This window comes from Arachis ipaensis, chromosome B5 (genome assembly GCF_059453495.1).
Source record: "Arachis ipaensis isolate K30076 ecotype BB chromosome B5, ASM5945349v1, whole genome shotgun sequence".
Taxonomy (NCBI): domain Eukaryota; kingdom Viridiplantae; phylum Streptophyta; class Magnoliopsida; order Fabales; family Fabaceae; genus Arachis; species Arachis ipaensis.
Genome location: NC_142440.1, coordinates 25,635,743 through 25,648,623, shown reverse-complemented (window position 1 = coordinate 25,648,623; position 12,881 = coordinate 25,635,743). Strand labels below are relative to the sequence as shown.

The following is a 12,881-nucleotide window of genomic DNA, read 5'->3' as shown; positions in this document are numbered from 1 at the left end:
CCGCAGCAGGTGGCTTCTCATCAGCATCCTCCCAAGGCACGTCAGCTCGACGGCCTAGTTGGGTGACCAGATAAGGGAAGGGGAGGGTGCCTCTGACATGGACCCTGGCCATATAGTGCCGGATGAATCGTGGCAGGTACAGGTCCTTACCCTCCATCACACACCAGAGGAGGGTGATCATAGCAGCAGGTGTAACACCCCAACTTTCGACACGTCATGACCAATGCCAAATGTCCAGGTGTTACTCGTCGTGCAGCCTACTAAGCTCTAGACTCAGATTTTTATAAATTAATATCAATAAAAGCCTTTATCGGTTTAATCGTGAACAGATTACTACTCGTGGAATAGCGTTTAGTTGCTCGCAAGATTAGTTTCTTCAGAGTTGTCGTGTAAGAAAACACAAGGCAACAGAAAATAACATATATAAACATATATATAATATACACATGAGTTAAGTTCAAGGATACGTGTCATCCATCAAAGCCGAGTATCACACCAAGTTATATGTACAGATACAAAAGAAGAAATCAGTCCCAACCCTCACACGGGTTTCCTAAGCTGGAACCGAACTACTAAGACGTCCTACCCCTCTAAAAGTACTACAAAAGTGAGGGTAAAGTGATACTAAGATCATCAAACAGGAGCGAAAGATCCACTGCGACTAACTCTGGAGTGATCTCCGAACATTGTGCAAGAAAGAGGTCTAAAACGTGCTCCATATGAAGACTCCGCCGCGCGCCGGATCCTCATAGCTCAGCGGTTAGAACGAAACTCACAGGGCTCCTCTGCCGGACCCGTCTGGGGAGGGGGAAAAGAAAGAAAGAAGGGTGAGAACCTAGAGTTCTCAGTAAGGAAAAAGGGGAACCTAGGGTCTTTATCTCTAAGTTGTCGCGAAACAGAAAAAGAACAAACACAGAGACTCAAGGCACAAACATATCTATAACAAGTAAGTAACATGAACAAGAAAGAAATGGCAGTAAATAATTCACAAGAAGTTCATATGCGCAAACAAGATGATGCATGCCTGTTCCTAGCGCAGGCCATGAGCTCATGCGTCGGTTGTCTACCCGCAACCCGACGTTACTCAGAGTGAACCCCGAGTATGGTCCCTTTACTGTGTCAATTAGACACCTTGGCATCACGGTTACCCGTGTCAATTAGGCCTCATTATAATAATATTTCAATGTGTATCACAGTAAGGAACAGTGCTATCAGTTAGGCGAACATTCCCACATTAGCAATCTCAAGCTATCCGTTAGGCGGGCACTTTCGCATTAGCAGTTTGGTATAAAGCCCATTCAACATACACTTTTCATAATTTACTTATTCATTTCAATTATCTCTTTCAAACATGATTTTTCATTTACTTTCTCTTTATCATGCCTCCGCATCACCAACACTGTAAAATATACCTCCGCATCACCGCTTAACTATACATACCTCCGCACCACCGTCTAATTATACATACCTCCACATCACCCATTAACCTTAAACCTTCTTGGAGACAACTTACACACTTGCATTTAACTAAATTCCTGAACTTTTATAGAAATTCGGACATAATCTCCTCTAAAATAGCACTAAAACCACCCTCACGGGTTCCCTCAGCTTTAACAATGTTCAAACTTTTCTTAACAATTTACCAAGTAAACATTCTTAATTGGTCATTATACTCTCTTTAATTCCTTTAGTTATTGTAAAAACATGGGTTTAGAAAACAAAACTTGGTTCGGGGGCATTCTTACCATAATTGAAATTTGTACAAATCTTTCAAAAATTCTACTATCATTGCAGAAAAAATAGCAGCGAGTAGTAAATTTTTTAAATTCATTAAAAATCCAATTCTCACCCATTGCCTTTCAAAATTCATGTACTTAAACAAGACTCTTCCAGCTTTCTAGAAAACTAAATTTTAGACTATTACCATGTCACATGTAAAAGTTATGAGGTTAGGAACACAGCCCTGCCTTATACAAATCTGTTTTCAAAATTCAGCAAGCAACTCACACTTTTTGCAACATATCTAATTGGTTAAAAAGAGTTTTGATACGAAATTTAAACTGAATATTTTAGACACATAAATCTTGAGAATGACGTTGGTTTCAGCCCAAATACTCATCAGAATTATAAATTAAGTGAATTGGAAGTTGGTGCTTCTGCAGTAAAGAAACAGAATTTTCTGCTGAAACCATCAATCTTCAAAAATTCATTTCTCCCAATCCACTTATCAATTAATTCTGAAATTTTTACGAGATATTAAAAACACATTAAAGTTTCATAGAAAAATATTTTCATCAAAAATTATGATCTGGAATGCTCCCAGAAATTCGTTCATTCTGCTGCCAATTATGCAGAAATTACAGAAATTCTGCATAATGCACTTCCAACAACTTCACATGCCAAATCTTATGTTCAAGCCTAAAATTCATCTAAAACCATAGTTTTACCTTTTTTTGACTAACAAAAGTTTCTAGCATGGTCAGCATAGCTCTAAGAGGTTATACTCATTAATTTACCCTTTTTTACAAACACACATTCATAACTCAAATTCACTTTTCTGCATTTTTATCAAACATAACAATTCATATAACCTAACCATCATTCAAACACATACTAGAGCATCATTTATCATCAATCAAGCATATAATAGTTTATCTATTCTCATCACAGGTACAGCCACAAGAATAGTAATCTAATTGTCCTAACCCTTACTTGGTGATGTCGAAAATTGATATGTCTTGCTCCTAAGCTCACCTTCTCAGCTACAACACCTCCTTAAACTAGGCAGTTCGGTGGTTCAGAGAGGTTAAGAAAATGCTATTGAGCTACACAAATTGAAAGGAAAGACAAGATTGGGCTGTTGGGTAATGGTGAAAACCGAATTGAATAGAGGGGAAGGAACCGAAGCTAGCTTACCTAGTGAAGAGTTTCAAAACAGCAAGGATTGATAGAGAAAGGTGAGAGCTACCTTGTTTCAAGCTCCTATGGAAGTTGAAATGGTTGGAGAAGGTTGCATGCAAACCGAGCTCTCTGTTGGGGTTGCCTTCGGTCTTCTCTCCTTCTCCCTTCTTTGAATCAGGTTATTGTGTTTTGAGTAATTGAATAAGGAAAGGATGGGATAGGTGTAAGCTGATATATATGTTTTGTAGCTCTTGTAAGAGGATAAAGTAACACCTGTACCCAGCACTAATGACTAAGCATACACTAACTAATTAACTAAGTGGTGTAACTATGGTTTGAGGGTGATGTCCGTGGGGATTAAAGGAAGAAGAGGGTAGAGATTTCTTTTCTTTTCATTCTTAGCCATGGTTAACATTGATGGGTTAGAGTGAACTAATTTTTAATTTAGGGTTAATTAAAGGTTTTATACAAGGATAGTTAAAGTCTTAATTTGGCTTAACATATAGCAAGGGGATTTTGGTTTGATAATAAAAATTGTGATCATGTATTAATTGACTGACGATGTATCTACGGTTGTTTCTCTGCTAATTTATTATTCAGTGAACTTAATAAACTAATAAAATAAAGAAAATTTGATTGTAGCGGTAATTAATTAATTACCCAAAACTTATCGTTTGGAAAAACTAAAAAGTTTTAGCGCCACGGATTATAATTTTAACTTACTACCTATGCCGCATATATATTTAAACATATGCGTGTCGGCGAACGTCATGAGAAATGAGAAATCTCAGGCCTCGTGGGGTATGGTGGTTACAGCAGGCAGCTCTGTCTCATGAGTGCTCGACATAATAAAGTTACTCAGGATCTGGTGTCAGAGCCGAGCCTCATCATTCAAGTATATCCACTTGATTCCTTTAGGCATGGTGGTGTTCTTACCCATGACCCATGGGACAGTAGGGTCAAGGGCTATCCTCTCCTTGACAGCGTCCCAGTCAAATCTCAGAAAGCGCATGTCCTCTTCAGCCTTTTGGTAACCGTCAGGCTGATCTGACTTAGGCTGAAGGCACAGAATATCCTCAATGGCCTCTTCAATGACCAGTATCTCTTTCCCTCTGAGGTGCACTGCATCCAGGGAAGTCTTGAAATAATTGTAGTAAAACTCTCTTACCCAAGAAGCATTGACCTCAGTCAAATTTCTCTCCAAGAAGAACCAGCCTCTTTGTTTGATCTGATCGTAGGTGTACTGCTGTAGTTCTTCTGGAATTTTCAAAGTCCTCTCCAGGTACATATTTCTGGAGGTGGCAAACACTGGATACTTCAGCTCGTAGTATCGGTTTGCAAACTTGATTGGATCATTGGCAGGGAGGAGCTGGTCAGCCTTCTCTTGCGGGGTAAAGTGCTTCTCCCGCCAGGAGTCATCATGCATAAGCTCCAGGAGAGACATAGAGGATTCACCTCTTTTCTGTTTGCCAGTTGTTTCCTTGCCTTTTCCTTTTCTTTGAGTGTCAGACATCCTGAAAAATAGAAATCTAGGATATAATAAAAGCAGGAAAACAAGTAGGCAAATAACAAGATAAGCACAAAGTGGCAAAGGAGCAGTAGAATAATGAAATGAGTTGAATAATTATGCATTTTGGAGTGTTTTGGAGTTTAAAAAACTGAGATGAGAAAGTTCAATCCAAAATGTAATATAAATAGAATTCATGTTAATTAGGAAAAATCATAATCATGCCATGAGTTAAAAAGTAAAAGTAAGGAGTTAGTCAAAAAGCAGAGGGGGTTGTTATAAAGTTAAAAGTGGTTTTAAATTGAAAAAGAGGTTAGGAAGCAAAAATCAGTGAGTTAGTAAAAAGAAAGTCAGAGTAAGTGGGATGATGATTGGTTTCTAAGTAACAAGAATTTCACAAGTTGAAGCAACAGACAACTCATATTCAAGCAAGGAAATTAAGTTGTTGATGATTCATATAGATATACCAATAACGAAAATTTGAAATCAAATCATCAATAATGTGATTTATTAACCGGGGAAACAAAAGGAATAAGAATGTTGGCCCGTGCATTCAGGAATTGGTTTGGTGAAAGCTAAGGAAAGCAAAATTGAAAATGCCAAAACCAATCCATGAATGAGAATCAAAATGATTTACAGAAAATTGGGCAGCATTCCGGCTAAAATTGGATGTTCCCGGAAAATAAACAGCAAACAGAATAGTTCATATAAATTAAAATAAACTACAAATAGATATAAATAATATGAACATGAAAGAGCAATCGCAATAGTAGCATGAACAGTAAGAACATCATATGAACAATACTAACAGCACATCAACAACATAATTGCAAAAATTAGAAAACAAGTAGCAAGAACAGTGTAATTAATCAGGCCTAAATCCACTAACCACATCCTAGCTACCTAACCACCTAGGATCCACTACAAACATGCAACTCTAACTATCCTAAATTTAAACATAAACTGAAAATATAAAAAACTATGAATGAAAGAAAGCTGGCATTCGGTGGAACCTGGTAGGCGTGTGAACTAAGCTAAGGAACTGAGAGATGTCGGGGGTGTGGTGGCGGTGGTGCTGGGAGGTGCACGGTGGTGGAACAGGACTGCGCGGTAGTGGTGCAGTGGCTGTTTGTGGTGGCAGGGGGGTTTTCAAGTGAGGTGACCGGTGGAGGGGGGTTCAGGAGGGGGGAAAGGAAGGGGGTGAGGGTGATGGTGGTGGTGGGCGCGGCGGTGACGGCGCGGTGGTGGTGGTGGTCGTGGAGGGGGCAGGGGTTGTGGAGGGAGGAAGAGAAGAGAAAGAGAAGAAAGAGAGGGAAGGAAGAAGGGGGTGGTGGCGTCGCGGTTGTGGCTGGGTGGTCGACGGTGGTGCGGCCGGTGGGGGTGGCTGGGGTGGTGGTGATGGGCGCAGGGGAGGGGAAGAGAGCAGAGGGGGTTGGGGAAGAAGAAGGGGAATGGGGGGCGCGACGGGGTAGGGTTTTGTGTCACTGGGGGTTAATGAATTTGAATCCACGCGAACGCGTGGGGCACGCGGTCGCGTGGCTAGGGTGGAAAAGGGGTTGACGCGATCGCGTGGTTGACGCGATCGCATGGAATAGAAAAAAAAGGTGAATGACGCGGTCGCGTGAGGCATGCGACCGCGTCGCTGGAATTTGTGCGAAACGCACAATTCCAACGTCGTTTCAGCGCAACTCTCTGTCTCCTTTGGGGTTTTGTGCAATCCACGCGACGCGAACGCGTCGCTCACGCTTTTGCGTGGGATAGGTTTTGTGCAAGTGACGCATTCGCATCAGGGACGCGAACGCGTCGGCCGTTTTGTGCTAGACGCACGACAGCTGCACGATTCCAGCCTATATTTCTGGGCATTGGATTTTTACGCCGATTTCTAGATCACGCGGTCGCGTGAATGACGCGGACGAGTGGGAGGTGGTTTTCGCAACTGACGCGAACGCCTTAGCGATGCGATCGCGTCGCACGCCTTCTTTTTTTTTTTAATAATGCAGTATGCAGAATGCAATGCTAATATGAATGTTATGCAAAACTCCAGGTTCAATACAATAAAATAAAATAAAACTCGAAAACAAATAAAACTAAATAAAAAATGAAAAAAGGAACGATCATACCATGGTGGGTTGTCTCCTACCTAGCACTTTTAGTTAAAGTCCTTAAGTTGGACATTCGATGAGCTTCCTGTTATGGTGGCTTATGCCATCCAGAAATCTCCACCAATGTTTGGAATGCCAACAGCCTCCGGGGACCCATACTAGGCATGTGAAACCTTTGAGTAGCTTCAAACAAGTCCTCTGGCTCCCGGGGTGACGAATATCAGAATAGATTCCAGGATCCCAAACTTTGCTTTTAAATCCGCCTTCGTCTTGATCTATATTCTTCGATCCGGGCGGTTTAGAAATTGTATTCTCACCAGGATGACCAAACGCCTTCCGAGACCCATTCAATTGAACTTGGTACCAATCCGTGCAATTTGAATTGGAGCGTGGGACCTTATTGAACCTTGCGTACCAGCTCTGAGTACGAGCCATTTCTCTCTTACTCTTAAAGCCGCAGAGAGCTCTAAGCTGGCCATCTGTTTCAAGCAAACCATATTCAAGTGGAAAAATAAAGTTAAAGGTTAAGGATTTTACCCACTTAAAGCTTGTATTAGGTGGTAATGGCCTTGGGACAAGTGTTTCCAGTGGTTCTGTAAGTTCTACTCCCTTGTGATCTTCTGTGAATTCCTCTACTTCTTTGCAAAATTCTTCAGCTGCAACTATGTCCTGATTAAAGTCTTCTATGTCTTCCTCATCACTTAAGTCATACGTTGGAGGTTGAGAGAAATCTACCTCGACGTCATCTTCGTATTCACTTGGACAAGGTTCTTCAGGTTCAAGGAATTCAGTTGCGAATGTGAGTTTGTGACTATGAGAGCTTGATTCATGATTATTACTGCCTATGGAATCAACTTCTTGGTCTTTTCCGTCCAATTTTTCACAGGGCATATGCTGTGGAGGTCGTGCACTGTCCTCCTTGGCATTAAATTTGGACTTCTCAATGGAATCCTTTATAGTTCTTGATTCCCATGGAGTTTCAGCATCTCCTAAATCTTTAACCACTTCGTCCTCTACAACTACCATGGCTTCCTCTACTTGTTCCAGTACGAAGTCATGCTCCTCATTATACACCGAAGTTTCTAGTGTTTCCTTCATGCTACACTCTTCTTTTGATTCTCCACATGCGGTCATGGGAGTACTTTGGGTTCTCAGATGTCGGGAAGCTATTAAATTTACTACCTCAGTTACGGCAGTAGTGAGTTCCAGTATGCCCTTTTCTATCTTTGCTTGCCCCTGAAGAAGAACACGAAGTTTGTCATTCACTGGAGGTTGGGGTGGGTGTGAGGTCTCATTGGTTGGGAAAGAGGGTTCAAAGTAAGAATGTAGTGGTTCTTGGGAGTAATTGGATTGGGATTGTGGTGGATAAGGGTCATATGGTGCTGAATGGTGAAAAGGAACTTGTGAGTGTGGTGGTTCAAATCTACGTTGAGAGGATGATCTATAAGCACAGGGTGGGGCTTGTTGGTAGTTACAAGGTTGTCCACCATATCTATTAGCTTGGTATGCATTGTAAAGTGGTCCTCGTCCATGATATCTTGGAGGGTGTAGTTGCCTAAAGGGTTGATCAAATCCTCTTGGCTCCATCCATCTTTGATTGCTTAGACTTTGATGCATATTCCTGTTATAGCTTTCACTCCTTTCAACAATATTAGAACCAAACTCAAAGCGAGAGGGGTGAGAATTCATAGTGGCTAAAAAAAATAAAAAGGGAAAAAGCAAAAACAAATAAACAAATAAAAGAAAAATATTTACAATAACCAATAATAAGGCACACGTTTGCATGTCTCTGGCAACGACGCCATTTTGAAGAGAGGAAGATTTATGGTTTAGAATTCAGAATAAATTCTCATTGCAAGTATAGTTTCTAAACCAAGCAATCAACCTTTCTTACAAACGTTTTGGTTGTCACAAGTAACAAACCCCTAAATAAATTGATAACCGAAATATTTAAACCTCGGGTCGTCTTCTCAAGGAACTGCAGGGAGGTATGTTCTTATTATTGGTTATGAGTTTTGTAAATTGGGGTTTTGAAAGTGAGGAACAAGTAATTTAAATGACAAATAAAATAAATAAATAACTGTAAAATAAACTCTTGGCAAGGTGTGAGAAATTGGAATTTCTATCCTAGTTATCCTTATCAGGTGTGATGAGAATTGGATTTTAATCCCACTTAGTTAAGTCAAGTGGACTAATTAGATTGATCCTCAAGTCCTAGTCAATCCCTGTGGGACGACTAGCTTTAGAGCGATCTAGATTAATCAGGAATCTCCCAATTTCAACCACTGTTGAGTTAGACAACTCAAGTGTTACCAATTGCTTAACCAAAGCCAAAAGAAAGAAAATATCTAAATTAAATTAAGAGCATTCATAAATAGAATAAAGCAATCATAAGCTAAAATACCTCACGTAATATTAATTAAGAAAATTATAACATGAATGTAGCATAAGCCAAATTGAAAAGATAAATAATAATTAAAGGTATATAATAAAAGTAGAAAATAAATAAGAGGAACATTGAACCTGTACTTGAAGAGAAGTAATTCTAAAATTTAGAGAAATCCTAATCCTAAAACCTAAGAGAGAGGAGAGAACCTCTCCCTCTAAAAACTACATCTAAAACTATGAAAAGTGAATAATTGGAGATCTCTCCCATATGGATGCATTCCCCCACTTCATAACCTCTAATCTGTGCTTTCTGGACTTGGATCTGGGCCAAAAAGGGCTTCAGAAATCGCTGGGAGCGTTTTCTGTAATTTCTGGTGCGTGGCGTCTGTCACGCGTCCGCGTGGGTCACGCGGTCGCGTCATCTGGAGTTTTCCTTATCACGTGTTTGCTTCGGTCATGCGTCCGCATCATCTATGTTCTGCTCATGGCGCGCGTCCGCATCAGTCACGCGTTTGCGTCGCTGTCTTTCGCGCTAGGCATGCGGCCGCATCGTCCATGCGTTCGCGTCGCTGCCAGTTTCTTCAGAAACTCCATTTTCTGCTTTCCTTCCATTTTTGTATGTTTCCTTTCCATCCTTTAAGTCATTCCTACCTTAGAAGATCTGAAACTTCTCAACACACAAATCACGGCATCGAATGGTAATAAATGGTAATTAAAATAAATAATTTTAAAGCATAGGAAACATGTATTTCACATATATCACATAATAAGGAAGGGAAAGTAAAACCATGCAATTTACATGAATAAGTGGGTGAAGGATTGAATAAATCTCTTGAATTGAGCATAATACATATCATAAAATATGGGTTTATCAGATAGCTCAGATTGATGAAGCTTGGTGTAAAGAGAAGACTCAGAGGTAATTGCATGTTGGTTCTAGCATTCGGTTATCTCTCCTCTCTCTCTGGCCGAACCGATTTTGCATGAAGAAGAAGAAGTTTGGCTTGGTTCATTTGGTTTCAACCGTGGAGGCTTCCCCCTATATAAATAAAGGAGAACAACCAAGGCTTGATGTAAGGAGTGAGAGTGCAAGGCACAGAGTTCTCATAGCTACCCAAGCTATCAGAAGTTCTTCTCCTTTAATGTTTTCTATTTTGTATTTTTTTGTTTAATTTTGTCTGTCTTAAGTCTCATGGAAAAAGGCAAACAGTGAGGTTTGTAAGAAAAAGCCATAGAGCGGAAAAACGCAGAGTGCACAAAATTAAAAAAAAAATCCATAGATGTCCTTAGAGGTCCTTTGTACATCTGTGTTGTGTTTCATGATTCTGTGGGAATCCCCTTGCAAGTTGGGTTAGCACTTAGCAGTTGAAAGCTTGACTGTGACCAAGTCAAGTTCAGGATTGGAGTTTAGATTCTGGACTTGTCCCGGATAGAAAGGGTAGTTCCTAGGGAGAATTGGTGCTTGTAATCAAGGATGATTATAGTGAAATTCCATCATTGTTGTGATGGAGACTGGATGTAGGCTGCATTGCACTTGGCAGCTGAACCAGGATATATCTTGGTGTGATTCCCTCTCTTCTACTCCATTTCTGTTTCTGCTGCATAGGAGATAAAACTGAAAAATATCTCGTGCCGGGTGACGAGATAAAAATAAAGTCTCGTGGCTGGGTATGAGACAAAAATCAAAAAGTCTCCAGAAGTTGTTTCAAGGACCAGCAAGTTTCAATCAGCAAAAAAAGGGGGCTAAGATTCAATCCCCCATTCTCTTAGCCACTGAAAACCATCAATTGGTATCAGAGCTTGGTCTCAAGGAGATCAAGCTTTACAGCTTGGAGAAAAGATCCAGATGGCTGAAAACAGTGGCTCAAACCTGGTGTCTTACAACCTGACAGAAGGACAGTCAAGCAGCAGACCTCTTCTTTTTAATGGGAAAAACTATACCTATTGGAAGGAGAGAATGAAGATCTTTGTGCAAGCAGTAGACTACAGGCTCTGGAAGATTATCTTGGAAGGTCCTCAATTTCCAACCACCACAAGTGCTGAAGGAGTAGTTTCTCTTAAACCCGAAGCAAGCTGGACCGAAGAAGACAGAAAGAAGGTGGAGCTCAACGCCAAGGCTGTCAACTTGCTCAACTGTGCTATCAGCTTCGAGGAGTACAAACGGGTATCACGTTGCATAACGGCAAAGGAAATCTGGGATAAACTTCAAATCACTCATGAAGGAACCACCATAGTGAAGAAGACCAGGATAGACATGTTGAACAGAGAATATGAAATGTTCTCAATGAAGGAAGGAGAATCAATAGATGAAATGTTCGAAAGATTCAACATTATCATTGTTGGCTTGGATGCTATGGGAATAACGTATCCTGATTCTGTGCTTGTGAGGAGAGTTCTAAGATGTCTTACAAAAGAGTGAGAAACAAAAGTATTGATAATATCTGAGAGTAGTGGTCTTGATTCTATGACATATGATGACTTGAGATGAAACTTACTTGCTTTTGAAAACACTTATTTGAAAAAAGATTCAAAAAGAAAGGAAATGCTTTTATATCTGTTACTAACCCCCTAGATGATGAATCCAGTGATAACTCCTCTGAAAATGAATTTGTGGTGTTTGCCAAAAAATTCAGGAAAATGGTGAAGTTCAAGAAGAGAAGCAAGGGAATCAGCTCTAGGAAACAAAGAAAAGATCTCAACAAGGTGATATGTTACAACTGCAAGGAAACTGGGCATTTCAAATCAGATTGCCCTAAGTTAAAGAAAGAAGAGAAGCCAAAAAGGGGAAAGAAGAAAGGACTGATGGCTTCTTGGAAGGACCTGGAAAACGATTCAGAAGATGATGAAGAATCCGAAACCAAGTCTCAACCATGTTTTATGGCAGACCACGTTGAATAGGTAGTGATTTATAACCCTGACACTGAAGCTCTTCATCTTATGATAGATCACCTTTCTGAAAAAATTAGATGCTTCTTGCTTGATAACCAAGATCTTGAACAAAAAAATCACCATTCTTAAAGCAGAAAATGGTTTTCCCAAAGAAAAATTAAGGGATGCTGAAATTGCTGTTGATCTTGTTGAAGAAAATAAGCAGTTAAGAGCCTAACTTAAGAGCTGTGAAAGTGATCATTCTGTTGTTGCATATGTAAATTGTTTTAAAAAAAATGAAGAGTTTCTTAAAGAGGTCAAAAGGCTTAAAGAATACTTAGCCAAGTTCACTCAAAGTTCTGAAAATCTAAACCAAATCTTGGCTAGTCAAAAACCTCTTTATGATAAAGCTGGCTTGGGCTTCTTTAAATTTGTTGAGAAACCTTATTTTGAAATATTGCTTCATCTTCTAATGATACAAGGTTTCAAAACCCAGCAAGCTTTAACAAAATAGCAACTATAAGGTTTTGTAGACTATGTAACCGAAATAGACACTTTCCCATTCAATGCTTCTTTGGTGAAAGAATGATTGGCGACAAGGTTTGCAAAGTTGTTTTTGACTATAATGGTTTAGGACAGAGGAGATGGTTTAACGTAAAAGGATCCAAGAAAATTTGGATACCTAAGGTCACTTGAGCTTATTTTGTAGGTATGCCTAGCATCCAAGAGGAAGGACAACATGTGGTACATGGACAGCGGATGCTCTAGGCATATGACCGGAAAGACAACCTTCTTCATAAAGCTTGATGAGTATGATGGAGGATTTGTCACTTTCGGTGATGATGGTAAAAGAAAGATAGTGGCCATTGGAAAAGTTGGTAAAAGCTTTTCATCTTGTATAAATGATGTTCTACTTGTAAATGGTTTGAAACAAAATTTACTTAGTGTAAGCCAATTGTGTGATCTAGGATATGAAGTTATTTTTAGAAAGTTTGTGTGCTTAGTTGTATGTGAAAAATCTGGGGATATTTTATTTGAGGCTAAAAGGTACAATAATGTGTATGGATTGACTATTGAGGACTTGAAAGAACAAAAAGTGACATGTTTTACCTCTC

At 39.9% G+C, this 12,881-nt stretch overlaps 1 long non-coding RNA gene across 1 annotated transcript; it reads right to left on the bottom strand.

Annotated features, from left to right (window-relative positions):
* Positions 1-451: 451 nt before the first annotated feature.
* On the bottom strand, positions 452-3,083 carry LOC148563647 (uncharacterized). Its single transcript, XR_015883683.1, has 3 exons — positions 2,917-3,083; positions 2,713-2,825; positions 452-798 (listed from the first exon to the last, which is right to left on the bottom strand). It is a non-coding gene; the product is annotated as an uncharacterized LOC148563647 (long non-coding RNA).
* Positions 3,084-12,881: the final 9,798 nt, after the last annotated feature.